Here is a 14,555-nt window from a genome sequence, read left to right as displayed (position 1 = left end):
TGCCCTAAAGCCCCGATGACAATATTTAGGACTAGCCAAGGTCGGTGGATGATAATTGCTTTCTTTCGTTGGAATGGAACCAGGCAATAGGCATCTTACCGAGCTATGGAGCTTGTGCGACGACTCCGCAGAGACCGGCGTCCTCCGGCACGGCTTCAGGCGTCCTCCGGCACGGCTTCAGGCGTCCTCCGGATACTAGCCGAGGATGGATGACACTGGTGCCGGCTGCAGCTGGTAAGGCAGTTCTGGAGACGGTACGGCAGTGGAACACAGCACAGTAGCACAGTACGACACTACGGTATACGGCCAATTGAAGATCTCACTTTCTTTATAGTGACATATTTCGTCTCACCTATCTGTAAGAATATTGGTCTCACCACCCTCAAGTGCGACTATCTTTCACTATGTAGGTAGTGACCAATCTACAGTCTACACTTTACATCTGCACTGCCACCGTTTGTCGACTCGCCAACTTTGCGCCTCACTGCTCGTTTCTTGTGACCCGCCCCCTGTCTCTTGCACCGTCACTAGGCCGCCACCGACCGTTCACCCCAACCCACTGCACCCTACCGCCCGCCCTTCCGCCGCGGCACTGTTTGGCGGTGCGGCGCCGGGCAACTCCCCAGACTGTCGATCGGGGCCCCGTGACGGACCCCGTGACGGAGTGTTCACATGGCATGACGGGACGAGTGTGAGTGACGGTGGGGGGGGGGGGGGGGCTCGTGGGAGGATGGACAGACAGACGCGGAAAGGCGCGCTACATCAGGAACTGGGTCAAGGGTGAATGCATGTAGAACGGCCTGCAGAGCGTAGACGTAGACATCAATAAGACGTAGATCATACACGCTCCATCAGGCGTTTAAGATGGCCACATACTCCCAGTGAACTATACCCCAGTCAAGTTCAGTCGGAACTCAGATCCCTACGTTCAATTCACAATTGTTGTGACATGCACATGTATATTATGTATAACGTCCCATGGACTAGCGCAATCACAGAACATTGACGCCAGTGGCGTCAGACAATCACAGATAGCAGCAGCTCGTACATACCAGGTTGAAATACTTGCTGCTGATCATCGGATGTCGACTCAGTTACAGATAAGGATTAATTTGTACACAATGAACGCTGAATTGGACTGTGTGTAAATATAAGTGCAACCGCATTAAAGGGACCCTTAGATTTAAGTTGAGATAGCCAAAATGGGGTCCCTAGCTCACAATTACCAGTTTCGGCACTCACAACATCGAGAAATGCCTTAAATCGGAAATATTGAATTTCAAAATTGCAGCATTTTGATTCAGAGGGGCTAATGCATAGGTATACCCCTCTGAATGTGAGACGTCAGCGCAGATATCTAACGATTTTTAAATGTTTGACTAAAACGTTTTGTAGCACGCGGTGGTATATGCTGCGTTGCGCGCAACAAATGCCGCACTTTTAAATAAAGTCGCTAGGAACAGCGGAGATCCCAAAAAGTAAACATAAGCAAAAGTCTAATATCTTGAAAACCGGTGAATATTTTTCGATGAAATTTGGTAGATATTGGTTTTCGCTCTTTCTGAACCTAGCGACATCACTTTCTTGCCAATTCATTAACTTTTTTGAAGGTGGGAGGGTCCCTTTAACCAGCAAACATGATCGCGCAACGAAAACATGGAACGTCGTTAATTACCTGAAAGATATGCATAACTATTGCACAATGCGCAAGGTAAATTACGCAACAAAAATATAGATATAAGCCTTCAGCAATTGAATAAACAATTTAAATGTGAGCAAAATGCAAATCACAACAGAACAATAACATACCTAACATTATCCAACTGAAAATATCAAAATCAATCAGTTCATCACAACTGAGTCGCTAACAATGCACGCAAAACGTAATTGCACATTTCATGACAAAATATTTGGCACATTTTATGGGTGTGACATGACAGTAGCTTTGGCTAAATTTGGCACAACATAGTGGGTGCACAATGCACATGCCGACGTTTTCAAGGTATTCGAGCGCTGCTCTTTGTTTAACTGACACTTGCGTAATGACCTTTGCGTTAGGCACCCTACCTGACAGCATATTCAGAATACCTATTACCTATATACGGCACAATACGGAAACAGGAAGTTTAAACGGTAGCGAACTATTCATAAACATGGTTGTGAGCTTGAAAAACAAGACAGACTGGACTGTGACACAAAGCCAATTCATAAAAAGTCAAATGAAGATGGCGGCAGCTGTCGATCATTCGCAGTAGCTGATTGTGGCAATTCATTATGCGCTAGCACGGGGTCATGGGAATAGCTAGACGTGTCACAGGAAGCATTGTACCTATGTTCATTGCAGTTCTCACTTTGTTAAAAAGTCGTTCTATCGAGTTTCTGACTCGATGAAAGTAACTTTCTGACTCGGAGAAGTGATGAGAACGAGATTTTCTGACTTTGAGTCGGTAAATCATCGAACGCTGCGAAAACAAAGCAGTAGCATCGAGAGAAAACTAAAGGTCAAAGGTTTGTAGTTACACTTCAAAACTTTCCGGATAATCTAGCCACCTTTAGAAGGGCGTCCGTACAGCGTGCAGTCTCACATTTATAAACGCGATATTGCTACAAAACGCCTCCAAGTCATACTCGGAGGCAACTACTGGAGATTTGATGAACACACTTTCATCACTAACCATTGAGTAAAACACACAACATCCAAGCGGCTCTCGCATACGTAAACAATACACTGTTCACTCTTCAATAATGCACTATCCCACTCCCAGAAATCATCCTCGTGTCATCAGCAAATCCCCAGCCCGTCTCATTAGCCCCTCTTACACCTTCATCCCTCACTCTCCTAGCATCTCCGCCAACTGGGCCACATCGCTGTCCAGCACCGCAGGAGCGCCCTCGCCGTGTCGCTTGTTCACGTGACTCTCCAAATGGTGCTTGTGCACGAACCGGTACTGACAGTGGCGGCACTGGAACTTGCGCTCGACGCCGCACTCGAGTCGCAGGTGCCGCGAGAGGTTCGACTTCCATCGAAACTGGCGGCCACATTGGGGACAGGAGAACCCCGTGCCGCCGGAGCCGGCCGACGAGCGACCGTGGCGCCGTGCGGCGGCCAGTGCCGGAACTACCAGCCACCCTGAAACGGACGGGCGACGGTTGTATGCACAGGAGAAACGGCGGAAAAGGAACAGAAAATCAAACAGGTAGTAACTTGATCGAGATGGCGAGGCTCATCAGCAATTACCTGACACGACTTACGACTGAAACGTTATTGTGACGGCTAAATTACGTGACGATCACCGATCATAACTCGCATAAAAATATCGGCACATTGAACAACGACGAGATAACCTCATTGCTGGAAAACAACATAATGGGTATACCCCACGACTCTCTCTTGCTGCCCTACCAGAGGTCTCTTTTGCTTCTCACCGAAAATAATCATATGTTTCCGCGACGGAGTTGCTGATTTTCACGCCACATCATTAAATCCCGTATCTCCCAGTACTCCCGTCTTCGGCAAATCATGCCCCCATCAATCCCTTAACCCTAAAAAAGATCCATCATAGAAGTCAATCTGTATTGTCCGTCCAGGCTATAGTCGATTCACAAGGCGCATTGACAGTCCCCACCACCAGCGGTCAGAAAATGGAAGACGGCGTCCGCACTGACAGCGACGCAGACGGCTCAATTTCAGCACCATGATCCTTCCAGTCGCGCGCGCAAACGGGACGTAACTCACGGCACCCTACGCCCAGTGGCATCGCAGAGCGCAAAACGATCCAAAACGCAGACTGGCAAAATATGCATCATATACCTCAGGCAATATCGAAAGTAATCAAGATAATCGGTACCCGAAGACGAACCTATCCGCAAAACATGCCTGACGAATCAGCAATAACTGCAAGACCCGTCATAGAAACATAATTTGGTGGTCACAGCGTCTAGTCAGACACTGCAGCTGGAAGCCAGCCGAGCGGTCGCCGTCCGAAACAATCGTCAGCGCTCGGCTCTCGGCTCGCCGTTTTGATTTACGCACACCCCTTCGGCAGAGTGTTTCCCAGCCGAGTTAGGCACCAATCCTTGTACGAGCGTCACCCTGGACCACAGAGCAGGGGCACAACAGCACAGTCGGATCCCTCATACCGCGCACGACACACGGTCCGGCGACCGATCTAGATCAAACACGCAACTCCGTCAGAGACACAGGCCAGCGACGGCTCACACACTCACACACGCACACAAACATACTGTGGTCGACATGATTCCTGAGTACAATCCTGAGTCACGTTTTGATTTGTTCAACAATGCCGCCTGGCGATCCTATATACAAACACGTATGTATCCACACGCAAGGCGATGCAAAAAAAAAAAAAAACTACCCGCTCCAAGTAAATATAGCGCCATACCGAAAACATCGCTTCTTCCAAAGCTTGGGCAACGACAGGTGATGGGCTGATAGCCCGAACGACCGATCGATGCCTGGGTGAGGAAGGGCGAGTACAAATCAAACAACTACGGAACTGCAGCTGCCATCGAGGATCCCTGAGTAGCCTAAGCACGTAAAGGCGTACGCAAATAACTGCTTCGGACAAGATGGGTTAATCTCAGAAGGCAATGACTGCCATCTGTCGCCATTTGCTGATTCATAATTCGTTGATACACATGCGAGAATAGAGCAAAGGAACTTCGGTGATCATTATACCCACTATTGTATCATGACAACAGAAATCAACGCTTGACAAGGATACAGTTCATCAGTTCTCAAAAGAGACGAGTCCCAAGACTACTTTATAACTAGCATGTAGGTATTAACGCTATACACGAATTACCTGATTTCAGACAGCTGCACAAGCAAAGGCAGTCAGAAACTCTGCATAGCATGAAGATATGTTCGCACTTTCACCATTCTACACTAGTACATCTCTCGTCCTTCCAAAAATAAGTACAAGCTGCACTTCCTATCTATAAGGCGATCTCTTAGTCCACCACATCGCACGCACTACCTCAAACACAATGAAGGCAAAACAAGTGCTGGCATCCGTTTGTAGTTATAGTCCTGAGTCGTTATTCCTGAGCTAAGAGCACGGGGTGCGGGGCAGCCCTGTGTACCTGAGAGGCTCCTCTGAGCCAACTGTTACCCGATCTCCGTTCAGCACGCGGCCGGCGGCGCGGCGCGCTACGTCAAATACTCGCGGATCAGCTCCGGATTCTCCGATTTGTGCGTGGACACCACGTGGATCTTGACCGAGTGCCGGTGCTGGAACTTCTTCTTGCAGACGGGGCACTGGAACTGGGGCTCGACGCCGCACTCGTATTTGACATGCCGCTTCAGGTTGCCGCTGGAGGTGTATTGTCGGCCGCAGCGCTCGCAGTTGTACTGGCGCGCCGGCGAGCTGACCATGCCCGGCCGCAGCATGGGCGGCAGGCTGAGGCCGCGCACCAGGCCCGGGATGGGGCCCGGCGACGGGCCCAGGCCGGCGCCCGGCGGCGGCGGCGGCGGCGGCGCGCGAGCCATCAGCTGCTCGTAGCGGCGCTGCTCGAGCAGCCGGCGGAACAGCGCCTGCTGGATGTACGCGTCTGCAACAGCACGGCACACCCGACACGACACGTAAGCAGGCGCAGGCGAGGCACAACATCGGCGGGCAACAGTCAAACAACATCAATGGGAACGACTGAATGAAACGGATGGTAAATGGTCAACAAAGTAATGAGAGCTGATGGATTGTACGAACATTTATATCGCCATAATGGTAAGTCAAAACAAATCAACACAAGAATGAACAGCTCAATATTGTACATCAAATGTCAGGCAGGGTCTATTCAAAAGTGTAGTGTAAATGAAATGCATAGAGCACACCTCTTCAGCTCAGCGAATTCGATCCACTCGCAAAATGTCAAAACCTGCTTCTACGAAAACTAACAGCGCGGCAATGGCATAGTATCTAGGCCGCCTATCTAGGCAGAGGCTGACTACTCTGAGGCAGTAGCTGATGCGGGTTACGTCAATTCTCAGGAAGGACGCGGTCAGAGCCAGCTAGCTGCGGAGAGGCAGGGTGAGGGCGGGGCGGGGCGGGCGGGGAACCGGCAGGCAGCATGCTCATGCGTAGGCAGACAGACAGACAAGCAGACATGCATTGCTGCAGGCAGGCAGGCGATAGGCATGCGACAGGTCCCCGGCGCGGCGTGCTGGGCGAGCGGGCGGGCCGGGCGGAAAGCGCACAGCGGACGCCGGCGGAGCGCACACGGGGATGCACCTTGAGCTCTGCGGCGCGGCGCGGCGCGGCCGCCGCCGCCTGTCGTGGTCCCACTGCGACTGCGGCGTGGCAGCTCCTCCGTAGGTCAGGACAATTAGGTGACGAGATCCCAATGCTACCCTGCACTCCGCACTCTTCGCTGTAAGAATGTCGGCACTCAGGAGAGCTCATTACACGTCTGCCACACTTGCTCAGTCACTTCTTTGCACTCCACTTGTCTTTCTCACTCTCTCATTCTTTCGCCGTCCTCTCGGCTCAGCCCGACCCGGCCTAGTCCATCCTCCGGGCGGGCCGCCCGCGGTCCTCACAACAGGCTGCCGTGATGCACGCGCACGTGGGTACGCATATTGTGCTTGTGCTTGAAGGGCATCATGCAGACGGGGCACGCGAACTGGGGCGGCTGGCCACACTCGTAGCGCAGGTGTCGGTTCAGGGACGACGTGGTGGCATAGGCGCGTCCGCAGCGTTCACAGCTCACCGGCAGCTGGGAGGGCGTCGGCAGCGGCGCCGGCGGGGGCGGGGGCGGGGGCGGCAGCCGGGGCAGCATGCCGGCCACCCACTCCCGCACGGCCGCCGCCGCCGGCCGCCGCGCCAACAACTCGCGAACACCGCGGGGAGCGCACACGGCACCTGTAACGACACGCACACGCACGTACACAGACACGCACACGGACAAGACGGACGGGCGGACGGGGAGGCGAGGGCGCCGCTCCAGCCCGGCCAGAGGTGCACGCACCCGCCCGGCCGCCGCCGCGCGCCGCTCACCACACCAGCTGTCACAGACAGTGACCGGGGAGTCCCAACGAGCCCAGTGAGTTCCGGAGAGGGCGGTGAGCTTCCCGGGGTCGGTACAGACACGAGCGGGCAGCCACCGTCCCAGAGGCGTTCCGTTCCCAGAGCCGGGCCCAGTGCCGGCGACCCCCGGTGCTCGTGCGGGTCAGTGGAGCGGGTCGGGCCGGTTAGGTGGACGGGGGCGGTTAGGGGACGGCGCCTCAGCCAGTCGTATGGGCGGGACCCAGGAACGTAACGAACAGAAACGTACACATCCGCCCACATGTGCCCTTTTAAAGTGGTGGTAGATACTAGCTTTCGATGGAAAACAATTGGCTAAGGATGAACATTTCGGTGAGCTCCGTTTAATTGGTAGAGTTCAGTGACAGCGGTTGGCGATAAGTACCATAGTGCTTGCAGAGAACACAATACATTAGCAGTACCGCCATCCCATAGGATCACAATATGTCGGCTTTAAAGAAGCGTTGCCGTAATGAGCTGGATAAACTGGATCGAATAAACTTGTGAGGTCGCATCGCTCTATGGTATATGCAAATGTTTGTGAGCTAAATGAACGACGTAAAGTGAGCGATAAATTTCAGAAACTAGGTACTTCAAAGTAACAGGCGCCAAATGGCTAGTCGTAAGAACCGAAGGTCAATCAATAAGCAGCTTCATTTCGACCCATACATGAAAACAACTGGAATACGACGAAGTATATGCAGCGAGAACCTGTTCTTTGCAAAATTACGTGATTCAAAAGCGGGAATAACTACAAAACTAGTAAAGTAAGCCCAATGAACAAGCGAATCAGACGGGCAAATAAGACGGATTTCTGATGGTTCAATTAATTTCTCCAAAGATTTTACGCTGCTCGGTAGCCTAAAGGACTCAGATTAGCGCAAAAAGGTGCACTTGAAAAATCCTTTATGATAATGTAGCTCAGAAAGTTATCGATATTATTTGGGTCCTGTTGGCGCGATAATTCTAGGCACAACAAAATATATGTTGTGTCAACTTCATCTGTAAACGATAAAAAAACACCAGCTGACGCTACAAGTCAACAGCCCACCTGGAGCTAACGCGGGCGGACCGTTTCAGTATCAGCCCCGTGATGCCAAATTGCAGTGCCACCTCGGTGCTGTGTGTGTTGCCATATCGGCGTGCCGGTGCCGGGGAGGCAGCCACTGTGTGTCTGTGCGCGTGTGTGAACAGTGAGAGCCATGCAGTGCCGGTGTGTGCCGGTGCCAGGACGCTACCTTGCGGAGTGCCGGCCTCAGAGGTAGCCACGCCGCCGCCGAACGGTCCCTCGGCGCCGTCAGCGCCGCCCAGCGGCCAGTTCAGGAACCCTGCCGGGGACGAGGGCAGCCGTCAGTCCGGGGAGGGACGCGCACAGACAATGGGGGGGGGGGGGGAGGTGCCGTGCCGTATCCGGAGGCGACTCACTGATGAGCTTCATAATGAGAGGCCAAGCCAATTGAGGTGAAGTTCAATGCCGCATATCTTAATGAGGACGCTGATGTTTCTGCTTCGTGGGCTACGCAAAGCACTCAAAGCAGTCAGCCAGGTGGCGATATCTAAAGAAAACGATTTTTTAGGCATAGAGGCGGCACAGGTCAAATGACATTCCAATATTCAGCGGGACAATTATCAACGAACTATGAGTAAAAATATGGGTAGCCGCCCCTCTCACTATGAGTAAAATAAGTCGAAAATTTAAGGCTAAGAGTAGAGCAAGTGTTCAGAAAGACACACTAAGGCAAACTAAAAACCAAAACGTCATATTCACACGGCTGGCAGACAATGCGAGATTCTGCAGCAGACCTGGCAATGGCAGCAGCTGTATTGAGTGACCCGCACACTCCTTTTTGCACCTACCTACACGCCCCGTCCAAACACCGTCCACTTTACGTCCTTCCCGCAGAATATGCATCATTCCGAAATCTGAAATCTTAAGAGCGTGCGGGGAAGATGCGCGGCCAATGGCCAATACACCCTCTCCCTTTTTAGGTCCCTCCTCGCTCTCTCTCTCTCTCCCTCAAGCATCGTCTCACCAATCCCCTTCCCCCGCCCTTCTCACGCATCCTCCCTCTCCGTGTCCTTCACATGAATCACCGCCGGCCTATGGCCGTGGATTTGGGGGCCGTGCCGGTGCATCTAATTAGCCCCGTGTGTCCGTGAGAAAGCCGCCGTCGACGGACGGGCGGGCGGACGGAGCCGAGGGCTGATCACCGGCGGACGGCGGCGCCGCTGAAGGCCCGCAAAGTCCCCGGTCACGGCCTGGCCCGGCAAGGGAGGGCAGGGAGGGGAGGGTGGAACGCGGTCATGGGGCGGTGAAGGACGCCAGCAATCCGGCATGCGAACACCAACTACTAGTTACTACTTCACCGTCCAATAGGTACGGAATCTTGAATGAAACAGTCAAAACGTGGTCTATAGGTCCTGCATTTTACAGTCAAAGCACGGGACAGCTTTGAAAAGTTAGTTAATTTTGACATGTTAGCTGGACAAACGTTAGTTTGAGCTCCAAAGGTCTCGAAACCAGCCACATCCCAGACGATAGAACCAATGCATCTAAGGTCGTCACGCTCGACCTCCATAAGATACATCCACCTGCCTCCAATGTCATTTTTACCGTCCACCCTGGCAGCGGTGCCAGGAGACAGACCGCTGTGCCTCTCCACCCGACACCGCAGCCCGGCCGGCAGGTCAGCCCGCGGCGCCCAGGAGATGAAACCTGCGATAGCGGGCGGGCCACGCGCTCCGACCGATAGAGCGCTGCGAACGGCACGCCGTCAACCGTGACGCCATGCAGCGTGACAACTGATAAGATAGACGACGGTACCGGGAAGCGAGTCGAGCCACAGATGCACAATCACGCAAACGACGCTTGGAGGAGACGGAGGGGCGGTGTGGGTTGACGAAAGAGGAGCAAAGGGTGGTAGTGGGGTCAGTGTCGGTAATCGAACCATTGATGAACGATTGAATATGGAAGGGAGGGAAGCTTTCAGTCAAATTGACAGGCTTTAACTAGCAAAATTCAAAGTTTAGCTAAAAAACACATACTTTCTACTGAAGATGCGCGCCTTCAGTTGATTTTGTAAGGACAGAGCCCTTGTTTTCAAAAGGCAGATTCCCACTGTCAGACATACCGTTGGAAAGTGGAGCTTACTGTGCACACAAAACCGTATGTCGTTCCGAGAAAAACGCTTTGATGTTTGATATCTAGATGAAATACATCCGGATCTGAGCATGACATGTTCAGATATGAAGAAACATTGTGAAGCAAGGCGTCTAAAGTTTGAGTACAATATGCGACCGTACTAAACACAAATTGTTCGTTTATATTTGAAGCTGGGCCGAAATAACCTCAGTTATTATAGCATCGTTTGTTTTCTAGCACCTCCTGAGGCCTGAGCCACACGTTGTGCAAAGCCCAAATATAAAGGTAGGTTGTCAGTGTCTGAAATCCTGGCAAGCGCATTACAACAGCAAAGTGTCGCGATCGTATTATACATACATCAACACAATGAAGCAAAGTGCAGGGTTGAATGGTCATTGGTCATCCAGTCTTTCGACCGAGTGAGATGTTAATTTTAGCACAATGTAAATATGTTTTGTCTCAGATGTGGTAACAATACGACATCCACCATTATCGATGTTTTGGAAACTAAGGGTAGAACAAAAAAAAAAACTTCTAAAACGCCATTTAAATACCCAGCCATGTAGTTCAGAGTCATCCAGGCGTGGCCGGCGTCCTCTAATAACACCGCCGGCGCGTGAGGGGACGACCTCGTCCTCGGACCGCCTGGAAACCGGTTTGCCCGCGCGGCCCACATTACACGCGGCGCGCGGGGATGGTATTTCGGGTCCGCCGGCTCCTCCCGACACGGGGACAGATGGAGATGAATAAAGAACACGGGTCCGCTCACCATGGGAGGGCGGTGTTGAGGACACCGGTGCACGGCGGACTATGAAAAGGGGAGGACATGGGTGACCAATGCGAAATCGAATGTGGACATGGAAAAATAGGCATCCGAAGCAGGCAGGAAATATTCAGTGGACTAGCACGATTCCGTGCAGTGCGACTACTTAGGAATAAGGAAATGCAGCTTGTGAACAAGCTGAATCGATATCCCAAAATCGATATCGAATCGATATCCCAAAAAGCCAGCCTATTGAACATCGATTTCGAAGAGCCGTACATTTCCTAGGATAAGGCAGGCCCCTGATCGAAATCCATTCGGAGTCCATACGGCATCAAGCAGTCCCACTCCCTCACACACTCATCAGTTGCCACCCAAAGAGAGGGTCCCAGCATTCCCTGATTCCCCGCGCACCACACCCCATCGCGCTCAGCTAGCTGCGTGCCTACCTGGCGGCATCGCTGCAGGGTGCGGCGGCGTCTGCGGCAGACTGTGACCCGACGGCCCCGGGTCACCTCCGTCCACCCCGTCCGTCTCTGGGTCGCTCTCGTTATCCTCGGCCCCCTCGTCCTTCATGTGGCTGTTGTCGTGGTGTTCCTCCTTCATCACCGCCGGCGGCTCCGGCTCGGCGGCGGTCGGCTGCGGCGGTGGCGGCGGCAGTGGCGGCGCGCCGACCGGCGGCGGAGAGGGCTGCTCGGCGGGCCGGCCGGCGGACAGCGGGGTGATGGTGGCAGGGATCCGCGGCAGGCCGGCGCCCGAGCCCGGCGAGCGCGCCGTCTCGGAGCGCTCCTCAGCGCTGGCCGGCCGCGCCGCCGGCTCCCAGAGCGCGGCGCCCGCCGGCGGAGCGCCGTCCACAGAGGCCGGCCGCGGCCGCTTGGCCGGCGGCGGCGAGACGCGTCCGTTCGGCTGCCCGGTCAGCGGTATCGGCACCGGTGAGTCGCGCACGGAGCGAGGGCTGGCCGGGCGTGCCGGTACCGTTTGGAACGGCACCGGTGGCGGCGGCGGCGGCGAGGGCGGCGCGGACACCGGCGCACGGCGCTCACTGCCGTCCGCCAGACCCTTGATCTTGAGCGACTCGGCCGCCTTGATGAAGGAGGAGAGCTGGTCCTGGCACACGTTCACCTCGCCGCGGTACATGTAGTCGACCAGCGCGCGCAGCTCGCTGTGCAGCACATTGTTGATGATTATCACCGGGTGAGACTCGGTGTGGGCAGAAAAGATGGCCTGCAGCAAGAAATAAGCAGTCAGAAACAAGCCGAAGAAGGAAGACGATTCACTGGCGCTCAGAGCTCGTCAAGGTTTGGGATGCCTCAAGTCAACGGCGAACTAAGTACACACTTGTATGCCAACTAAGGATGCATTTTTGCGCTGAACCATCACATTGATAGCACTATTAATCACCAACACATATTGCTTACATTGCAGAGACCAAAATGCATTTTTCCAATATTATGTTAGGCAGATATTGCCTAATTGGTCCCACAAACACTGTATAATCACAGTAAGTCTGCAAGGTACAAAAGCCCTCCACATACTCACTTTGAAGTACTGGCTGCATGCTGAGAGGACAACCTTGTGCGCCTTGACGGGCCGTCCCTCGGCGTACAGCGTCACGTCCACCAGGCTCTCGTCCTTGAGTAGCGAGTCAAAACGTTGATGAGTGTGGTCTGGTGGTGGTTCCACCGCAGGCAGAAGCGCTGCTCGGTCATGGCGACCCTGCCACACAGGTGACAGACAATGCGGGTTAGTAACTGTTACAGGCTACAAGCAAACACAGTTTCTAATGTAGCAGCCCCTTCCGAAGATGAACGTGAGAGGTGGGATTAAAAAGTTAGGTTGTTGTGACTCAGGTTAAAACTTTAACATAATTCAGTACCGATAAACTTCTCCGTCACGTAACTCTGGCCAGAGCATTGGACTTCGGTGGCGAGTGCCTGGGCTCGAAAAAAAAGGCCAGCTGAGGTCACCCACCAGACTGCAAAGCCTGGCAGGTTTCGACGAGCTCTCGGGCGTGCTCTACTAGCCTTATTCAGGCGTACAGTCCTCAGCAGACTGCGTGGTAGGCAAGGCTATATAAACCAGGTAGAACGCTCCGGGAAAAAAGTTGGAAACAATAAATTAGTTGCGGCATTCCCTGATGACGCGAATGTGGGTCAGCGGCCGGCGGCCGGCGGCCGCTAACACTGTATGAGGATGAATGCACGGAACTTTTGCTTGTTGTAGATTGCGCTAGGCAGTTAAATGTTAATGTTAGGATATGTTTCGAAAGTAAATTGAACGACGCTTCGAACGCCGTCAATGAATTTGCGATACGACTATTTGTTTAGTTAGAGCCGGCGAACTTTTACCTTCCGACCGCGCGGGAAGGCAATATGGTGCCACACTGACGGTTTTTACGATAGCTCAAAATTCTTTTGAGCTAAAGAGCTGAAATTTGACATGTCCAATCTTTTGATCAAGCTGGATCTTCTGGTACAGGTCGCATATTTAAGGTACATCAGGTTGTTGACCTATACTGTCGCTCGTGAGCCTCTACACAGTCCAAAACAACGCAATTTCTGAACACTCAGTGCCAAGAAATCCTTCACAGAAAGATGACACTTGGCAGAAAGAAGAGCTGTCGGTTTCTTACCGTTCGTATGTGTTGTGTTTTCACAAGAGTTTAGTAAGGTCAGGCCCCTCACGTGACCTCCCCTCATAACTCAGTAGGACTAGGTTTACTATCATAGAAGCGTTTATCAATCGCCGGAAATCTTAGCCGATCCCACTGGACACTGGATCCATACCCACATGCATGTGGGTATGGAGGGCCAGGAGGGCCCCATGGGGCCCTCCTGACTGGCCACTCCCTCTGAAATCCACAATAACAGCGGGCTGCGGCCACGGTTATGTATTATGCTTTTCACTAACAGAAATACAACTTCAACCAGCACAGTGCACGCCGCCACAACAGTCCGACCCACGTCCCTGATATCGACTAGCACCCGGCCGGATGCACATACGCGGAGCCAATCAGTCCGAATGTGACCTGCATCTTACAATTGCTGTGTCGCATAGCGCATGGCACAGGACGATTCCTAGCAGCTGTCGGCTGGAGTGGAGAAACAGCACGTTGCGACACACCGCGCCGGCGACAGAGCTCAGCACTCAGCAGGGCTGGTTGGAGGCTGGAGCCGGAGGTAAGGGCGGACACAGGCACAGACATTGCAGGACAAATAACAGGATGTCAGTTAGGGATATAATTCAAGACGAATGATTCAAGACGGACTGAAATAATGCAAATTTTGCTCACTTGGATACCAACTTCAAACTTGACGTTTATAACACTACGGAAAGAATGGGCGCCAAAAGATCAGGTGTTTCTAACAACTCAAGAAAGTAAATAGAAGTTGCATATGATGGAACAGCCCGAAGTGCAGACAAGCACATATTTTGGTAATAGCTATCAGCTGTCCTACTCCTCTCCTTCCTTCATCAACTACTGGACACATCTGAAGCATCATATATAGGTAGCACCAATGTCCATAACAAAAGCTTGCAAGTAGTTTTTATGAAGCCAGGGGAAACAGCCTACATCATCTGTGTAAACTCAATTACACATGCATGA

At 52.8% G+C, this 14,555-nt stretch overlaps 1 pseudogene; it reads right to left on the bottom strand.

Moving 5' to 3' along the window:
- Nucleotides 1-3,560: 3,560 nt before the first annotated feature.
- On the bottom strand, nucleotides 3,561-12,657 carry LOC122367787 (annotated as a pseudogene).
- Between the last annotated feature and the right edge of the window lie 1,898 nt (nucleotides 12,658-14,555).

This window comes from Amphibalanus amphitrite, unplaced genomic scaffold, assembly GCF_019059575.1.
Source record: "Amphibalanus amphitrite isolate SeventyFive unplaced genomic scaffold, NRLGWU_Aamphi_draft 000896F_arrow, whole genome shotgun sequence".
Classification (NCBI taxonomy): domain Eukaryota; kingdom Metazoa; phylum Arthropoda; class Thecostraca; order Balanomorpha; family Balanidae; genus Amphibalanus; species Amphibalanus amphitrite.
This window is presented reverse-complemented; position numbering and strand designations above follow the sequence as displayed.